General features: G+C 44.8%; 1 protein-coding gene across 16 annotated transcripts in view; it reads right to left on the reverse strand.

The window, feature by feature from the left end:
- The window catches only part of srcin1a (SRC kinase signaling inhibitor 1a), a 584,261-nt gene that overhangs the window by 190,501 nt on the left and 372,838 nt on the right, over positions 1-20,922 (reverse strand). The window contains exon 1 of one of the 16 annotated variants that reach the window (XM_087977760.1): positions 13,887-13,908. The exons of the other annotated variants lie outside the window; for them this stretch is intronic. The gene's annotated coding sequence lies outside the window, so the exon portion shown is untranslated. Of the gene's footprint in view, positions 1-13,886; positions 13,909-20,922 lie in introns of those variants that run through there. 16 annotated transcript variants of the gene reach the window in all.

Here is a 20,922-nt window from a genome sequence, read left to right on the forward strand (position 1 = left end):
CACACCCCCACTGACCCCATCCACCAACACAGCCCCACTGACCCCATTCATCAGCACGCCACCCACTGACCCCATCCACCAACACCCCCCCCACTGACCCCATCCACCAGCACACCCCCACTGACCCCATCCACCAACACACCCCCCACTGACCCCATCCACCAACACACCCCCCACTGACCCCATCCACCAGCACACCCCCACTGACCCCATCCACCAGCACACCCCCACTGACCCCATCCACCAACACAGCCCCACTGACCCCATCCACCAGCACACCCCCACTGACCCCATCCACCAACACAGCCCCACTGACCCCATTCATCAGCACGCCACCCACTGACCCCATCCACCAACACCCCCCCCACTGACCCCATCCACCAGCACACCCCCACTGACCCCATCCACCAACACACCCCCCACTGACCCCATCCACCAACACACCCCCCACTGACCCCATCCACCAGCACACCCCCACTGACCCCATCCACCAGCACACCCCCACTGACCCCATCCACCAGCACACCCCCACTGACCCCATCCACCAACACATCCCTGCTGACCCCCACCCCATACAACTCTGCTGTCCCCCATTCTCTGTCCAGTCCTGTACCTCGAGTGTGGTTTTAGAACATAACAGGATACAATGCTTGAGACTGCAGCCACCCACTCAGGGACACTACTGTGCTGTCAGTCTAAATCCCCAATCAAGATAATGGTGAAAAGGCCTCAGAGTTGGGTTTGTCCGTTGTCAGGATGGGAGCAGCACAGGATGAAACTAGCAGCAGGTGCTACCTCATCCTCTTATAGAGCTAAAGTGGCTTCTTAACCATGGTCCAAGATTGCATAGAGTCTCTCACCACGGTGTCTAACTTTAAATTTGTGAGATCACATTGATATAAAAATGTAATGCCTGGATCACTTACTCCACCTGGGAACACTAAGTTTTTCTTCTGTGATGGAATATTTTTCCACATTGACTTCTTTGTGTGAGTAGCTGCTGAATATTTTGTTTTTGTCTGAGACTGCCCCCATTCTATATGCTGAACTAGCCAAAGATACCCACATCAAATGAATGAATGAAAACAAAGAACTGAATAGACTTTGCTGATCTCCTCTGCCAAGGTTGATCTTTTTCTCTTGGTTTTATTCTGTGATGCTTCCAAACTTCCCTTCATTCTCCACCTGAATGGCCCTTTCTAGAGTTAGGTCTTCTTTAGATTGTTATAAATCTGAAAGAGACTCATTAGTAATTCTAACAACTAATCTTCCTCTTATGAATTCCGACTGTAAATCAACATAGTTCAGATTTCCATGAATCTGTAGAAGTATTTGATGAAATCATAAATGAATTCCTATGGATAGTGAACTCTTCTCTTGAATCTTGATCTTTCAAGAATTTGGTTCTGAGATTGAAGTAATTATCAAAGTAATTAGCAATATTTCTTCAGCAGTATCTGTTACTTTTTTCATGTCTTGATGAGCTAAACCATCATCAGCAATATTCACAGTTAGATATAGAAGTGTATTCACTTGTTCAACTTTTGATTTAGTATCTAGTTTGGAAGTAGTTCTATATTTTCAGCATTGTTTTCTCCAAGATGTCCAATTATGTGTTCTATTCAGTGCATCTCCAAAATTAAATATTCATGTGAATAATATTTCTGATTAGTTCATCTAATGTGATAATTTATTTTCTCACTTAAAAAAGTTATTCCTTCATCTTGTGAGCAAAATGGATGATCACCTTTTTTTTATGGCTTCACAGGATGAATCCTGCTATTCACAGCCACAATAAATGCCTCCTGCTTACCCAATGGCTTTTCTAGATGAATCCCGCTAGTTTCCACTTTAATAAAAAAAATGCTCACTTTAACAACAAATTTACTAAATGAATCTGACTACTCGCAGATTTAAGAGATGAATCTCACTTCTTTGATGGTTTCTGATAGCTGATTCCCAATGTTGGTAACTCTAATAATGATCACCATTGTTTCATGATTTTCTTCTTCCCTGGGTGATTACAGTTTAAATAAATTCTTACATGTTTTAAATGTCACCATGGCCTTAATAAAATCTTCAAATTTTCTTTTTTCACTGGACTGGGCTGATTTCTGTACTGCCTTCCCACCTCATTCATTATTTTACCAGCTGCAAGCCTGTCTTCCAATTAAGCTAACTACTCTCCCCCTGAGGACTTCCTGCACCCCTTGGCCTCTAAGGTATAACCAATGCAAGGGATGCCTTGGTCTCAGACTTCCTGTGCCCACTTGATGCACCCTTGCAAGATAATTACCACCACTTGGATGTTCCCTCTCTCTCCCTGCACTCAGCACTTGCTCCCCAGTTTCCAGTGCCTGTCCATCTTGCCCAGTAAGGTCCCAGGCTTATGTCTATGGCTCCAAAAGTTAAGAGGACTGGATGCAGTCCTGGGAGTGGCCAGCACTCCCAATGGCTGCTGCAACAAGACAGGACTTCCTCCCAGATGAACACAGAAAATGTATACAAGCCACTCAATGATCCGACAGCATAAGAATCACCCAAAAGCAGGAAGTAGATGCTTAAAGTCTATTGCACTCCCCATGTATTGGTGCATTCCCCCCTTCTGGTTGGATGATTTGAAACCATGCCCCCCTGAATACAGCATTCAGCCAATGTTTCTGTTCTATCCCATTCAATACAGCTCATGACCAAATCATATGTTCACAGAGCTCCACGTTAATGTGATTAACAACAGCATTTAAACCAAATCTAAATGATCACAAGGAGTAATAATCTACCTGAGTTGATGCAATCCTCTCTCGTTCACCTTGAATTAAACTACTTCTTCAATTCCCACTATCAATGTTTAGTACCACTTGCTCCAGTGCACACGGTCATCCATATTCTCCTTCTGTGCACATGGTCACTGATCCTTGGAATTTGAACTTGTACATTGTGATTGAAAATGCTCCAATCTGCAGCAAGGCAGACTTCAAAATAAGTTACACTGAAGATTAGGTTAGAAATGATTCTCTGATTGTATCATCTCAAACTGAAACGTTGTTTAGCCTCCCACACATTACACTGTGCACCCTGGCAGAACCAGCTCCTTCTAGGTCAAAGTTCTGACAAAATTTCTGTTCCATTATTTTGAGTTTCTTGCACTGATTGTATCTACCCTCAGCCAAGACAGCGATAGTCAGGTACGACCATCAGAGACCTTACTCTTCAGGCTGGCTAATGCACCTAATTGTGGATTCATTGATGCTGCATTTAGAATCAGTGCAGCAGCTCCAGCACATTTTTCAGTCTATTTAACACTGTCTCCTTTTCAGTGATCGTCATCATTTTCTGAGGTCATTTAATGCTTGGTTGTAATCCACTCATTTTTTAGAACACTAAGACCTAATAATGCCCTGTACTGTACTGACTGATGCTAACAGTGCTGGTAATGAACAGCATTGTACAGCTTTACTGTGTAGCTGCAAATAATGTCACCCATTACAGCCCTGCAGTACATATCAATGCAACACAGCAGCTGCAACATCTGCACAGGCTCAAGATGCAGCACACTACAGATCAATGGGTCTGTATGATAGGTCTTTCCCAGGGCTTCAGACATGCATTCTTACCACTTTCCATTGTACTTTGCCTCCCAGAACCACAGATAAGCAGAAATCGATGCTGCAGGAGGCAATATGGTGCACGGAATGCAAAGTCCGAGAAAGTGAATTTGTGAAGGTTGGAACTACTGGTCTTTCCATTTTATTTCCCAGTTTTCCAGCACAACAGACCCCCTCCCATTTATCTCTCCACCCCGGAGGCTCCATGCCTCATTCCTGATGATGGGCTTTTGTCTGAAACGTCGATTCTCCTGCTCCTCGGATGCTGGCTGACCTGCTGTGCTTTTCAAGCGCTACTCTAATCACAACAGGCCATTCAGCCCACCATTTTAGACCAAGGGTCCACTTCCCTGTGAGCTGACCACGCTCGCTTGCCGAATTCATTCCATGTCCCTGTTTCACTAATGATCTCGTTCATGAACTTTGCAGCGAAGAATTCCACATTCTGAATATTTCTGAGCAGCTGGAGCTGGTGGATGTATTTCAGATCGGACTGCAACGGGAGTCCAGTGGGACAGCAGGAAGGCCCATTGGCTAAACCAGGCCAGTGAGTGAAGGAACTTGCAGGTTTATAAGAAGGATATTATTATTGCTATTTATATTATATATTCTACATTGCTATAGGAAGGATATTATTAAACTGGAGAGGGTTCAGAAAAGATTTACCAGAATGTTGCTGGGAATGGAAGTTTGATTCATAAGGAGAGGTTAGATGGGCTAGGATGTTTTTCCCTGGAGCATAGGAGGTTGAGAGGTGACCTTATAGAGGTTTATAAAATCATAAGGGGTACAGATAGAGTGAATGGCAGGTGGGTGGGGGATTTCAAGACAAGGGTCATACTTTTAAGGTGAGAGAAGAAAGATTTAAAAAGGACACGAGGGGCAACTTTTTTTACCCAGAGAGTGGTTCCTTTGTGGAATGAACGTCCAGAGGAAGGAGTGGATGAGGCTTCAGTTATAATGTTTAAAAAACATTTGGATAAATTCATAAATAAGAAATGTTTGGAGGGATATGGGCCAAACACAGGCAGGTGGGGACTAGTTTGATTTGGGATTATGGTCAGCATGGACTGGTTGGGCCGAAGGGTCTGTTTCTATGCTGGATGATGCCATGACCCTAAGTTCTGGGTATTCCTCTAAGGAGATGTCACAAGTCACAGACAGACGGGAAGAAGCAGTTAAATCAAAGCTAAAGAATTGATATGGAAGTATAATTTCTTTGGATTTAAAATGCTGTAAATTTATGATGCTGGGGACTTTCATTGTTGTGTTCTAAGTTATTTCAAAATGTATCTACACTTAGTTAGCTTGGCCTGCTTTCTTTTCATGTAATAAACTTGTTTTATTGTTAAAGAAACTGTGCAACCTTGTGTTCCCATATTGTAATGAATGGTTATGGAGGGGGCAGGAAAGTGACATTGAGACCAAGAGGAGATCAGCCACGATCCGATTAAACGATGGGGCAGGTGCGAGGCGCTGATTGGCCTACTCCTACTCCTAGTTTTAATGTCCTTATCAAATGAGATTTAATTCTGGCACCTGGTTTGTCCAATAGCAGCATCAGCTGGGATTCGAACGCTCAACTTCCATCTGCTTTTCAGGAGGAGAGATCTAAAGAAGGACACCTTAAACTTAGTTCAGAGTCGAGAGTGTGGTGCTGGAAAAGCACAGCAAGTCAGGCAGCATCCGAGGAGCAGGAAAATCAATGTTTCAGACATAAGCCCTTCATCAGGAATGCTTGAAAATCGATTCTCCTGCTCCTCAGATGCTGCCTGACCTGCTGTGCGTTCCCAGCACCACACTCTCGACCGTGATCTCCAGCATCTGCAGTCCTCACTTTCTCCTTACACCTAGTTCAGTTGGACAAGCTCCCACAACATCTATAAAATAGCCCATGGAGTCAGAAATAGGGCAAGACATTCTGCAGAGAGAGTTCTGCAGTAGTTCAAATGATATCTGTTAATAGGTTTCTGGCTGCATTAAGATATAAGCAAACCTGATTTAACAGGGATTGTGGTTTGTTTGTAGAAGGGAGCAGCAAGTCAAGCTTGCAACTCGACAGCAGCACAACATAGGTTTCTAGAAATGCATAGCCAGACTTATTTCCAAGCTAGGCACTAAAGAAAGATTTGCATTTATATAGCACCTTTCATCACCTCAGGACATGCCAAAGCACTTTACAGTCAATGAATTACTTTGTGAAATGTAGCTCCATGGAACCGAAGATGGGCTGTCAGTTGCTGTTTGGAGAGGATAAGCTGCAGTTATTCACTCAGTGAATGTATGTCAATATTATACACTGCACCAGGAGAAAGCTCAGCAAATTCACTGCAGATGGGAGGCATCTGTAAACAAAACAGCAGTTTGTCGGGTGAGAACACGTCCTTACTCGTACAAGGCACTGTGAAGACTGGTCTGCTCTGACTAATCTATGCAGGAATCAATCTTCCCTGACTGATTGATCAACACCTCCACTGAACACAACAATGTTCCTTAAAAATGATTCAAGTTACAATGCTCACACCTGCTACTTTGTGAGGTCAGTCAGGGCATCAGCATCATATATAAAACACAGACTGAAATTGCTGGAGAAACTCAGCAGGTCTGTGGATAGAAAGCAGAGTTAACGTTTCGGGCCCAGTGACTTTCTTCAGAGGCCCTTCTGAAGCTCTTCTCCAGCAATTTCAGTCTTTGTTTCAGATGGTCAGCATCTGCAGTTCTATGTTTTATTTTAACATCACCTGTGGATTGGATCCAAAGTCTATTTACAGACAGGTATCTGTCATGTTCAGGGTTGGCAATGAATGTCAGAAACACCCACGTCCCAACAATGAACTTCTAAAAATTTTAAACTTGCGACTTGAAACAGGCCATTCCAAGTCTGGAGGTTAGTTACTTTCGCCCTGCACTCCTCTTCCTATTTAGTTTAAGTTCTTACATATATTGAGGACAAGCATCTAATGAGGCTGAGAAGAGAGAGCTTCAAAGGGTGGCATGGTGGCTCAGTGGTTAACACTACTGCCTCACAGTGCTAGTGTCCCAGGTTCAAGTTCCATCTTGGGCGACTGTCTGTGTGGAGTTTGCACATTCTCCCTGTGTCTGTGTGGGTTTCCTCTGGGTGCTCCGGTTTCCTCCCACAGTCCAAAGATGTGCAGGTCAGGGTGAATTGGCCGTGCTAAATTTCCCATAATGTTAGGTGCGTTAATCAGAGTAAATATAGGAGAGGGGAATGGGTCTGGGTGGGTTACTCTTCAGTGGGTTGGAGTGGACTTGTTGGGCCAAAGGGCCTGTTTCCACACTGTAGGGAATCTGATCTAACCCCCACGGAACTGGCTGATGTGCTATTTCTCCTACTGGGCAGTTCTGGGGGGTTGTGGGAGCAGCTGTGTGCAATGGGGTTTCAGGGGAGTAGGGCCCACTTTCTTGCTTCCTGTTGACAGGGTAGAATTGTCACTCTTCATTCAGAAAACTGAGGGTTCAAACTCCATTCCAGATAATAAAAACCAAGGCTGGTGCTAGCCTACAAGACCAAATCCCTGTCTGCCCTCTCAGGTCATCCTATTGCATGATTTCAAAGAGGAGCAGTTCAGAGCTCTCTGATGTCCTGGGCAATATTTATCCCTCAGGCAACATCACCACAACAGATTACCAGCTCATTATTTATTATGTTCCTGCTTATGGCAGCTTGCTGTACAGAGATTGGTTCCCAATGTTTGTACCTCAGCGAGTGCCTCTCTTTCAGAAACACTTTATTTTTCAGAAGCCATTCCAGGCCATGAGATGGCACTATTTAAATGCAAGTTTTCCATTTCATTCTTTCTTCATATAACCTTTGTTGAAAGGTCAAACAATCCGCTGCCTGATAATGTGTTGCACAACAAGAAGCCCTGATCTCTGCGAGTTCTATTTTTGAACATCTGAAAATGAGAAATGATAAATCATGCTTTTGTAATGTTATTGTTTATGATCAGAGCCACAATGGAAAACAACCAGCACAAAGCATCAGGATGCCTTTGGGGGAAGCTCTTCCTGCACTAAGTAATTTTAAACATCTTTTCTCATACAAACAGTGGAATCTTGAATTACTTTTTCCAAAAAGGCTGCTGACACAGCAGGGAGTCCATTGGAACTTTTAAAATGAAGATCGATAGATATTGTGTTGAATACCTTGGAGGTTTGCCACTCAAGCCCTCAAGTCTGTTCCACTTGTAACGAATCTGAGGTGGGGGGTGGGGGAGTGACATGGAGTTGAGTTGCAAATCAACTTTGACTGAATTGAATTATGGACTGGGACATCAGGGGCTGAATGGCCCAAATCTGGCCATGGAGCAGGGCTTGATGGGCTGAATGGTCTAATCCTCTTCCTTTGTTTCTGAAACGGAAGAGCTGTGACTACAATGCATAGGGAGCCAAAGCTTTTTACGTTTATAGAGTTCTTAAGCAGAGGTTTGGAGGCAGTGTACTGTGTATTGTGCTAGTCCTGTGGGCTAGCAGCCCTGAGCACTGTAACCCCATGACCCTGCGTGTTCACTCTGCCTGACTGATTTCTCTGGAGTGATTTGGAAGCCTCATCTCTGATCCTGTCAATGCTTCTCTGTCATGGTCTGTTCACCAGGAAAGTACAACATGTCAAAACATGCTGCATCAATAAGCACATGAACGCACAATACTTTGAGGTATGATTTACTATAGGTCTTCGGTTGAAGATTTTGAATATATTTGGTGAAAGAACATATAAGAGTTGAAAAGCACTGGAAAGAACAGAGGATTTTAAATCCAAACCCAAGACTGTCGGCACATCCAACATGTAGTGGAAGGTGCACTACATGCTGGATGAGCTGTTGACTTCTTTAAACAAGGGCTTGGAAACGAGAAATGCATAATATTTCTTTGCATTCATTTCTTAATCCTTGCCGGAATAGTGCCTTCAATGTTCGGTATTCAATATCAGACTCTAACCAAAGATGCTAGGGACATAGCGAGTGTGTGAAGAATGTTCGGATAGCAGGGATGCTGAGCCATTGTGTTGAGAGAAACCTGGATTGTTCTCCTCAAACTGAGATGGCTCTGTGATCATTTACAATTTTGAGAGATTTTGACATGAAGTGAGTGAAGCTGTTACACTGAAAGCAAGGTCAGTCCCACAGCACACAGGTTCAAGATCATAATCAAAGGATCTGATCAGAGATACAGGGTGTTGCCATGAAAATGCACTGCCTGAGTAGACAGCGGAAGCTAAAATCCTGTCATAATTTTCAAAGGCAATTGTCTATACACAAAAAGAAAATATTTGCAGAACATTTTTCTCTTCATCCTGTTAAGGCAGAAATAATTGACTTTTTTAAAAAGGCTTTGAGTCACTTTACATTTTGTTACATTGGACACATGGTACAGGCACAAGATGTTCAGCTCAGTGTGCGTGCTCCACATGAGCCTCCAAATAGCTGTCCTCATTTACATCTGTCGTCAGATCCCTCTGTTCCATGGTGCCCTCAAAAATGTTTATCGAGTTTCCCCCAAAGGCATCTAAAGTCATTACTTCAACCACTCCGTGTTGTATAGAGTACTCACCACTCACTGGGGAAAGACCTTCCTTCTGAATTCCTTTATTGATTTCTTGAGACTATCTACATCGGTGACCTATCACTCCAACCTCCCCTGTCAGTGACAAAGCTCTGTATCCACGCCATCCGAACCCTTTCTCAATTTATAAACCTCTATTAGTCAGCTTGTAGGCAGGCAATGGTATTATCGCTAGACTATTAATCCAGTGACCCAACTAAGTTCGGGGGGTCCTGGGTTCAAATCCCGCCACAGCAGATGATGGAATTTGAATTCAATAAAGAATCTGGAATTAAGAGTTTAATGATGACTCTGGAAGCCATTGTTGGAAAAACCCATCTGGTTCACTATTGCCCTTTAAGGAAGGAAACTGCCATCCTTACCTGGTCTGGTCTACATGTAACTCCAAACCCACAGCAATGTGGTTGACTTTTAACTGCCCACTGGATGGGCAATAAATGCTGGCCCAGCCAGTGATGACCATATTCCATAAGTAAGTATTAAAAAAAGCTTGCCTTTGTTTTCTAAGAGAGAAGAAATACTGCCTGTTCCTCCCTTCCCAATTAATATTATGCTTTCATCTTTGTAAGTCCTCTGCACACCCTCTCCAACTCCTCTGCATCCTATTTGTCTGACAATAAGAATCACACTCAGTTATTCAACTCTTTTATTTCTCAAACAGGCAAATGGTGGCTCTTCTCAGAGTGAAGAGAGGGACCCTAGGGGCTGGAGTTGGTAAGTGTTTAAGATGGGGTTTGAATTATATCTGCTGTGGGCTATTTGCAGACCAGCAGCTATGGTTACCATGGTGAACGTCATGACATGACACCAATGCTTCATCCATACTGATTGGCAGATGCAAAGCGGTAGATTAGAGTGGTGTTGGAAAAGCACAGCAGGTCAGGCAGCATCCGAGGAACAGAAAACTCGATGTTTCGGGCAAAAGCCCTTCATCAGGAATGGAGGCAGGAAGCCTTGGGGTGGGGGCGTGGGGGGGCTGGGGAGAAGGTACAATGAGTGGATGGAGGTGGGGATGAAGGTGATAGGTCAGAGGGGAGGGTGGAGCGATTAGGTGGGAAGGGAGATTGGCAGGTAGGACCGGTCATGGGGACGGTGCTGAGCTGGAAGGTTGGAACTGGGGTAAGGTGGGGGGAGGGGAAATGAGGAAACTGTTGAAGTCCACATTGATGCCCTGGGGTTGAAGTGTTACGAGGTGAAAGATGAGGCGTTCTTCCTCCAGACGTCTGGTGGTGAGGGAGTGGCGGTGAAGGAGGCCCAGGACCTCCATGTCCTCGGCAGAGTGGGAGGGGGAGTTGAAATCTTGGGCCACAGGGCTGTGTGGTTGATTGGTGCAGGTGTCCCGGAGATGTTCCCTAAAGCGCTCTGCTAGGAGGCGTCCAGTCTGCCAAATGTAGAGGAGACCGCAACGGGAGCAATGGATATCCCAGCCCCACACCCCCATTTATCTCTCCACCCTGGAGGCTCCCTGCCTCCATTCCTGGTGAAAGGCTTTTGCCCGAAACATCGATTTTCCTGCTCCTTGGATGCTGCCTGACCTACTGTGCTTTTCCAGCACCACTCTAATCTAGACTCTGGTTTCCAGCATCTGTAGTCCTTACTTTTGCCTAAATTCAAAGCTGTACCAAATGATCAAGTTAGGGGACGAAAGTAAATGGAATTGAAAAAAAGACAGAAGTAAAATGGATCTGTAAACAGAAGCTACAGATTCATTTCTCATTAACAGCTCAGTCACACTGATTTGCTGCTGAAATTTCAACAGTTTGTGGATTCAGCCTCACTGTCAAAAATGCCAAACCCATCGGAAAAATAACACCTGGAATGTCTGAGCTCTGAATCCCTCAGCATTCGCACCCGTGTTCCAGCAGGAAGCTGCAGGTAGGTTTTCAAAGGATTAACTCTGTTACTGTTCCAAACGCCATGTGGAGTTATCATTGAGGGCCCCAGCTCCTCAGCCCAGAAGGCCTGCAGATGGAGCCACTGTGTGGGTTTCTAGTTCAGAGCAGCTTGGATCAGCATCAGGCAAACAGCTGGACTGCAACAGCAAACAAAGGTTGGCCAGTCACTCAATCCTGCCAGTCCTACAAGCTCTCACGTTACCCTACACTACGGATATTTCACCAAATGGCCTGTTGGGAAATGCAAGAGGCTGCAAAAAAAACAAATAGACTTGAACCTCCTCAAATAGAGAAGTAACTGGATTACAACAAATTCTACTGGAACAGATATTAAGGGAATGGCTAATAGGCTACGCGCTGAAAGGATGTTTGCCCTTCTGGGAGGGACTCAAAGTACGGGACACTACTTAAAACAATAGTCTTCACATTTAAAGTTGAAAATTACACAACACCAGGTTAAATCCAACCGGTTTATTTGGAAGCACTAACTTTCAGAGCACTCCAATAGCTAGTGCTTCCAAATAAACCTGTTGGACTATAATCTGGTGTTGTGTGACTTTTAACTGTGTACACCCCAGTCCAACATCGGTTCCTCCACATCATGACTTCCCATTTAAGACAGAGATAGAGCTTTACAGCTAATGACGTACATTCGGGATATAATTCCTGTTGTGATGTAGGAAATGTAGCGGTCACCTTATACACAGCAAGCTCCCACAAACAGCATTAGTAGCCAGGGTACGCTGTTTCTATGTGTGATGTTGATAGTGAAATGAGTATTGGTCAGGATACCAGGGGGAATTTCCTCTGCTGGTACATGGCATCTTTCACATTCACTCACGTAGACAGGATTTCATTCTGACATCACTCTCCTCGCCAGGCAATGTTAGTGTCAGCCGGTCAATACAGTACAGGTACAAAATCCTTTATCCAAACCTCCAAAAACTGAAAAGCTCCAAAATCCAAAGTTTTTTTTTGTGAAGTTTTTTTTCTCATTAACAAGGTTGTTTGGCGTGTAAACAGTTAACCCAAGTCAACACCCACTCGATGTGTGTCACTCAGATGCGACATGGAGGGGTGTGGCCAAGCACCCACTTTCCCAATCTATCGCCATCCAAATAATAAGCTGCCTCGGTGGTTTTGCTATCAAAATGGATAACCTCACATTTAAGCACATTATACTGCATCTGCCATGCAGTTTCTCAAGATGAGGTAGAGAGACCTTTGGAACATCTGGGAGGTGAGGACCATGAGGAGCTGACACGAAAGTCAAGTTGAGGCCAAAGGCAGATCAGCTGTGATGTTGTTGATTGATGAGACAGGCTTGAGGGGCAGAATGGTCTAATCCTGCTCCAATTCATACAGTTGAAACTTTATTGCTGGAACAGCACAGCAGGTCAGGCAGCATCCAGGGAACAGGAGATTCGACGTTTCGGGCACAGGCCCTTCTTCAGGAATCCTGTGCCCGAAACGTCGAATCTCCTGTTCCCTGGATGCTGCCTGACCTGCTGTGCTGTTCCAGCAATAAAGTTTCAACTTTGATCTCCAGCATCTGCAGACCTCACTTTCTCCCCAATTCATACAGTCTTTACAGTGTGGGAGCAGGCCATTTGACCCGCTGAATCCACACCAACTCTCTGAAGAGCGTCCAGCTCGCTACCCCACCACTGTAACCCTACATTTCCCATGGCTAATCCACTTAGCTGCACACAATGGCCAATCCAATTAATCTGCACATCTTTGTGACTGTGGGAGGAAACCGGAGCACACGGAGGGAACCCACACAAACACGGGGAGGATGTACAAACTCTACACAGACAGTCATCTGAGGGTGGAATTGAACCTGGGTCCCTAGTGATTTGAGGCAGCAATGCTAACCACTGAGCCACTGTGCCACCAACGTCCTCTGTTCAGATGTTCAACGTCCTCCACAATCATTCAGCTCTGGCCCCCCTGAGACCATTGCCCAATTGGAGCTTCAGTCAGTGCATGTTGTGCTGAAACAGTCTGTCTACACTCTGCATCTCTCAGCACCACTGAGCTGTCGGGGGAAAATTGGTCTTCTCAAGCTGTCAAGGCAGAAATGGTCCTTGAGGCGCCTGCTTTTGATAACAGAATTCATTTTAACTGCTTCCTGCCAAAATATTTCTCTTACTCAACATGACATCCCAATGCCTCCCCCAACCCCCCCCCCCCCCCCAAGATGCTGATGATCAAAACCAACCTTCCTGCAAGAAAAGAGATTGCTGACTCCCAGCGCCTCACAGCTACTTGTGGTACTTGCTATTTGTTGGGCATGATGGAGGGGGAGAGGGCTAAGGTAAAGGGGAGGAATGGAGGCACAGAGAGGGTTGGGGACAGAGTGCAAGAATGGGAATGAGGTGGGTAGCTGTCGGAGGAAGGAAGGGAATAGGGGAAGGTCTGTGGAGGGTGGGAGTGGGGAGACATCAACAAAAAGTAGGAGAGAAGGAGAATGAGCAGGGGTGGGGGGAAGAAAAGGAAAAAGGAGGGTGAGGGAGGAGGAGGTCAAGTGAATGTGAAGATAGGGGAGTAGGAGTGGGGTTAACTGAAGGAAGGGGGAGGCTGGGAGAGAAAGGTCAAGGATATGAGGGGCAAGCGAAGGGGAATTGAGGAAGGGGAATGATTGAGGAAGGAAGGGAGTGGAGGGAGGAAGGGGACAGGAATTGGTAGAGGGATGGAAAAAGGAGGAGAGTGGGGGAAGAGATTGTGAATGTTGACATGAGGCAGAACAGAGTTCTGACAGAGCCCAACTGCCTTCTGCACCCACTCGTGACTCACTCACCTCACACTGGACTTTACTCTGCTTCACAATCAGCTGCTGTTCAGACTCAAGTCTGGAGCAAGTAAGACTTGAACCCAGCTCTCCTAGCCCAGCGATAGGGACATTACCACTGTAGCACACGAGACCCTCATCCTGCTGCTGTGCTTCCCCCGTTTTGGATTTTTAAAGCTCCTCACGGATTGGCAACAGCTCTCGGAGGTTCTGAGAGATGGGACAAGGGGCTCTGTAAATGCAGATCCTTCTATTCCCTTAGCAGACGAGAAAGTGCAGCTGTGTTGTGATAAACCTTTTCAGCTGGTTCCCTATCACCAGCCAAAAATGCAGTTTGAAATTAATTATTTTCACAAAAAAACCCATGAAATGGAATCAACAGCTGCTGGCTGGTTTGGTGCTGAGGTGAAAACTGGAACTTGTGTTCCAGCATGGAATGGAAACCAGGATTGGTCCTTTCAGTTCTGTACTTCCCCAGGCCCTGGCCAGCCTTAGGTTTATCAGTATCAATAATGAATTACTTTGGCAACGTCAGTTTTGTTGCAATATAATATGCGCACCTTAAGTGACTGCTGAACATTTTGATTTATACCCAAGTAGGGTGAACACTTTGTCAGCAGGGGTGTTACAAGACAGCCACACTGCTGTGGGTCTGGAGTCACATATAGGGCAGACTGGGTAAGGTTGGCAGATTTCCTTCCCGAAAGGATTAGTGGTCTAAATGGATTTTTTGACAATCAGGTTTTTACCTAACTGCCAACACAGTTGTGAGATTTTGTTTTCCAGATTTATTTAACTACATAAATTGAAGTTCCCCAGCAGTGGTGGTGGGATTTGAACTCATAACTCTAAATCATTGATCCAGGCCTGTGGATTAGTAATCCAGTAACAATAGGGAATCTAATCTAATCTACTCATGCAACTGTCCAGTCACATCTTAAACGTATCTACCGTGCCTGCCTCTACTGGCAACGCGTTCCAGATACCCACCACCCTCTGTGTGAAGTACTTGCCACGTGTACCCCCCTTAAACTTTTCACCTCTCACCTTGAAAGCATGACGTCTCATTATTGAATCCTTCACTCTGGGGAAAAAGCTAATCTCTATCCACCCTGTCTATACCCTTCTTGATTTTGTAAACCTCAATCAGGTCCCACCTCAAACTCCTTTTTTCTAATGAAAACAATCCTAACCTACTCAACCTCTCTTCATAGCTAGCACCTTCCATACCAGGCAACATCCTCATAAACCTTCTCTGCACCCTCTCCAAAGCATCCACATCCTTTTGGTAATGTGGCAACCAGAACTGTACACAGTATTTTAAATGCGACTGAACCAATGTCTGTACAATTTTAACATGACTTGCCAGCTCTTATACTCAATACCCCGTCCAATGAAGGCAAGCATACTATATGCCTTCTTGGCCACTCTATCCATTTGTGCAGCAACCTTCAGGGTACAATGGACCTGTACTCCCAGATCTCTCTGCTCATCAACTTTTCCCAAGGCTCTTCTGTTCATTGTATAATTCACTCTAGAATTTGTCTGGATTGAACTCCATCTGCCACTTTACCACCCAACTCTCCAATCTATCAATATCCTCCTGTATTCTTTGACAGTCCCTTATGCTTTCTGCTACTCCACCAATCTTCGTGTCATCTTAAACTTGCTGATCATACCAACAGTGCCCTCTTCCAGATCATTTATGTATGTCACAAACCACACTGGCCCCAACACTGACCCCTGTGGAACACCACTGGTCACCTTTCTCCATTTTGAGAAACTCCCTTCAACTACTACTCTCTGTCTCCTGTTGCTCAACCAGTTCTTTATCCACCTAGCTAGAACACCCTGCACACAATGTGACTTCACTTTCTCTCTTAGTTTACCATGGGAAACCTTATCAAACACCTTACCAAAAGTCCATGTATATGACATCAACAGCCCTTCCTTCAGCTATCAACTTGCTCGCTTCCTCAAAGAACTCTATTAAGCTGGCATGGCACGATCTCCCCCCACACAAAACCATGTTCCTATCACTGATAAGCCCATTCTTTTCTAAATATAAATAGATTCTATCCCTCAGTACCTTCTCCAGCAACTTTCCCACCACTGACGTCAGGCTCACTGGTCTGTAGTTACCCGGAATATTCCTACTACCCTTCTTGTACAGGGGGACAACATGAGCAACCTTCCAGTCATCCAGCACCTCACCTGTATTTAAGGATGCCACAAAAATATCTGTCAGGGCCCCAGCTATTTCCCCTCTCACCTCCCTCAGCAACCTGGGATTGATCCCTGGAGTTTTGTCCACCTTAATAACCTCTAGCCTACCCAACACATCTTCCCTACTTAGGTCAACTTTTGCCTATCATACTTTTGCCCATTGACCTCCAGTGTCTCCCAATCTAGAAATCCCTTATTAATAAAAATTCTCACATCTACCCATGGCTCTCACCCCCTCCTCATCGCTGTAACCTCCTCCAAATCTACCACCTCCTGAGATCGCTGCATTCCTCGGAATCTGGCCTCAGGGACATCCCAGATTTTAATTGCTGTGCATTTTGATACGCTGGTGATGTCCACTGCACTCATTATCCTGAGGGCCATGACGATACCCTGAGAACACAAGTTCAAATCCCACAACTGCTGGAATTGAAAAATTTCATTTCTTAATCTGGAACTGAAAGCTAGTCTCAGCAATGGTACTGACCAAAGTGTCACTGATTGTTGCAAAAGCACAAATGATACATGAATGACCTTTAGGGAAGGAAGCTACCATCCTTACCCAGTCTGGCCTACATGTCACTCCAGACCCACAGCAATGTGGTTGACTCTGAACTGCCCTCTGAAATGGACAAGTGAGCCATTCAGTTGGAAGGCAATTTGTGATGAGTAACAAATACTGGCCTTGTCAGCAATGCTCACAATCCAGGAAATCTAAAACATTTGGCAGAGTAGAAAGTTCATTAGGATGACCCCTGACATAGAGGGATTGTCTTATAAGTAAAGGCTAAACAGGTTGGGACTCTACTCACTGGAGTTTCGAAGAATGAGAGGTGACCTCATCCAAATACATCGAGTTCTCAAGAGGTTTGACTGGGTCAATGCTGAGAGGATGATTCCCCTCATGGGAGAGTCTAGGAGCAGAGGACATAGTCTCAGAATAAAGGGGCACCAATTTAAGACTGAGATGAGAAGGAATTTCTTCTCTCAGAGAGTCTATGGAATGCCTTGCCACAGACAGAATCCTTGTATACATTAAAAGCTGAGGTAGATAGATTCTTGATCAATCAGGATATCAAGGGTTACGGGGAAAGGGCAAGAAAGCAGACATGAGGAATGCCAGATCAGTCATGATCCCATTGAATCACAGGACAGGCCAAGGGGTCAAATGGCTTACACTTGTTCCTCTTTCCTATGGTCTAATCTTCAACCAGCTCTAATGTTTGTGGTTTTCTTGTACAAATCCGATTATGTTTGACTCACTGAATGAGCTTCTGAGAAAACATTCCATGTGGTAATGAGAGGGCCCAGTGGAACAATAGGTTGGCTGAAGACTGATAATGTCACTCTGTTGCAGCTATAGTTAGTCTGGACAGGGCATTGCTCGGAGGGAGGAGACTCCCAAAGGCTGCGGGACAGTCACCCAAGCCCCTCCAGTACACACACAGCAGAGGCACACTGCGCATCACTGTAAACAGCAGCCTTTAGCAACCACCCCCAGTCCCTCCCTCAAACAAGATCACCGAGATCAGAAATGTCACCTGTGGAGGGTGAGCACCTTTTGTAAACTATCCGACAGCGAATGAACCCTACACATTCTGTCATCCGTGGCTTCACCACAGATGTAATGGTAACACCCATGTCATCCCCTTTAAGACACAGTTGTTACATGGCCACATTTAATGGGCCCTCTCTCTCTTACTCAGCTAAACAGCTACAATCCCTGTAGGGACATCTTTGGCTGCACTGCAGTCTTTCAAATAAATATTCTTCCGTCTGTCTGTCTCCCTTTGGAAAGTTGATCACATCATTGGCAGAGGAGACATCTACCATCTTTGGGCTGGGTTGCTAGGAGACCGATGAGCAGGTCTCCTAGCAACCAGTTTGACTTAGCCCAGAGCGGTCATTGGGAATTTGGGAGAAATGTCTTCATCCAGGGAATGGTAAGAAAATGGAACTCTGTCCCACAGGGAGTGGCTGAAACAAACGTTAAAGTAAGGGGAAGGTGAACATGAGAGAGAAAACAACAAAGGAAAATAGATGAGAATGTTGTTAGGATGAGATTGAGAGCGATGTGAGGGGTTCCTGACAGATCAGAAACACTGGCACGTGCCATTTTCTTATCTGGGTGCATATTTTTGTAATTCTTGGTAAAATAAAGTACTTTTTGAAAGACCTGAGCAACAGATGTCAGCAAAACAATTGTCACCTACAACAACACACCAAAGAACACGGCTTTCAACGGATCAATCTGTCTCAAAGATCACAATGAAGGCAATACCCCTGCATTGCAGCGGCAAATTCATTTTACTATTCAAAGGGACAGTGTTATTTTCACAATTACTCAGTAGCTACTTAATGCCAACTCTTCAAAGAACAGTGAAAATAACCTGAGTGTCTTTAATAAGGCCCTGAGGTTTCACTGAATGCAAACTATTTGTTGATTGTTTTCAGTAAATGAGTTATTATCCAAATGAAATGCTGTCATTTATTCAATGACCATTAGTGTTAATTTGCCCATCCCCTGCAGAGCAATTCAATGCACTGAGTTGTCATTTAACAGCACCGCTAACAGGGTCTAACATTTATTTAAACTTAAGTAAGGATTTTTTTTCAACCTCCCTGCAGCCTCTTCTGAACTTGCTGAGTGTTGTCGTCACTGCCTCTCCTCGGATTCCCTGTCAGTGGTCATTCTTCAGATGGGAACTGAAGCACTGCGTGTGATAGAGCTCGAACATTCTAGGCCCATCACCCTTCTCACCCAGTTGTCCACCTTGTCACAAGAAGTTCCCATGGATCATACATACTGACATCAACCTTTTATCTCCTCTGTGTGCATACTTTTGTAATTGTGTTTAAAGTAAAGTATTCCAGCCAAGTGATGATGTCGTGATTGGGACCAGGTGAATCTCATTGACTATGAGATCCTTGATTGGGGTTGTTAACCTGGACCAATCAGGAAGCTGACCAATAGAAGCCAAGGATTTAGAATCTCCTTGGTTCAGGGTCTGACTCTACAGTCAGTGTATTGTGCACAAGCAACATAACAGGACACTGGCCTCTGGGCAGTTAATTCAGATGGAAAGCGGAACTACTGCTGATTGAGTAGACTTTTATTGGTACAGATTGTTCAGCCTAATGGCCTTTTCTGTACTGTATGTTTCTGTGATTCTAGAAGAACATACTGACAGACAGAAAGAAAAGTTGAAGTCTTGATTTCAAAGTTCTCCTCCTGGTTTTCAAATCCCTGAACAGCCTCACTGCTCCCCATTGTTGTAATCACTTTGAGTCTCCCAACTCTCAGAGGTCTCAGTCCTCCTGGAATGTTGGCTGTGGGGATCTGTTCAGTTGCAGAAATCCTGGGATTGCCTCCATATCACTGCCTCTCAACATCAAATTCCCCCTTTAAAACATTCCTTTGAAACCGCCTCTTTGTCCAAGTTTTTCAATGGTCTGACCCAACATCCTGCTGATGTTTTACCATATTAAAGGTGCCTTCAAAATTGAAGTTGTTGTTGGCGCTTGATCTGTTCAATGGAATATGTAACTTCAGACACCAAGAAATCAGGGTGAATAATCTCTGACACATTCCAGCACATGCCCTCCGTGAACCCTGCATACTCAGTAAGATGGATAACAGGGTCCAGAAACCAGTTATCGAGCTGCTGCAGGTTCGAAGCTATCTGCAAACTTCAAAATGAAGATATTCCACATTCTCAGCCTGCTTGGGGTTGTCAGGGCAGATTCTGATCTCAGTGCTACTTCCCTGAGATGGTGCTGAGGTACACAGAGTGATAAAATACAAACTTCATTGGTATGAGCTAGGTTAGGGATCAGTGCGTAAGGATGAAGCCTGACCTTATGGAAATACTGTGCATTCTGCTTCCTAGCTACTCTGTCACAGGCTGTACTGTCAATGCCTGAAATTCAGCCATCACATGAAACCATACTAGCTACTGATATCATCCCCAGTGTCAATTTTGCTTAAAACCACGCAGAAGCCTCTCACAGGGTCTGTTACTGTGACAGCAAACTATCTACCTGATAATAGGATCTGTGTCTGTGTCTGTGTCTGTGTCTGTGTTTGAGCACAAGATTCCTTTTGCAGCCCATTTGACATTGGAGCACAAATAGGCCATTCAGCCCATTGAGTCTCTGCTGCCATTCAATGAGCTCATGGCTGATTAAGCCTCAGCTCCAGTTTTCTGCTTTTTCCCCACAGCCAGCTGTCGAGGTTGGGTAGTTAAGTATATTTGAGGCTGAGCTAGACAGATTTTTAATCTGGACGGAAATCAAGGTCCCAGGGAAATCATCTACGTCTGCTCCGATGTTATATGGTCTTAAAAAGGAATGCAGTGCTCAAACATAGATACTGACACAGAGTTGTGAATCCTGTAAGAATCAGTAATCACACCCTTGCCAACTGAGGGACTGAGTGGGCTGTAGGGATGGAGCAAACTCCAGCAGAAATGCCAGCAACAGCATCATGATTCCCAGTCATTTGCATGGTAAACATTCCCCAAGCCACCAGCGATTGCTTATAACCAACCTCCACATCCCAGACACTGCAGCTGTGCAGCAGGAGATCAATGAAGAATTAATTTGGAATTAATAAGGAAAAGTTAAAATTTATTCTATTGATTTATCTGCATAAACATGGTTTTCTTTTCCAGGTCAGATAATATATTGAGCAATAGAAGCCTCCGGAAAGAACACTCAATTCTAACCTCTTGAAAGAAGCACACCACAAAATCACCCTTTTGGATTTATTGGCAATTTTCAATTTACAACCTGTCAGAGAGAGATTGTACAATTCACA

The sequence above is a fragment of the Chiloscyllium plagiosum genome, unplaced genomic scaffold (assembly GCF_037043375.1).
Source record: "Chiloscyllium plagiosum isolate Xiang-an unplaced genomic scaffold, Cpla_swu_hap1 HiC_scaffold_32, whole genome shotgun sequence".
Taxonomy (NCBI): Eukaryota; Metazoa; Chordata; class Chondrichthyes; order Orectolobiformes; family Hemiscylliidae; genus Chiloscyllium; species Chiloscyllium plagiosum.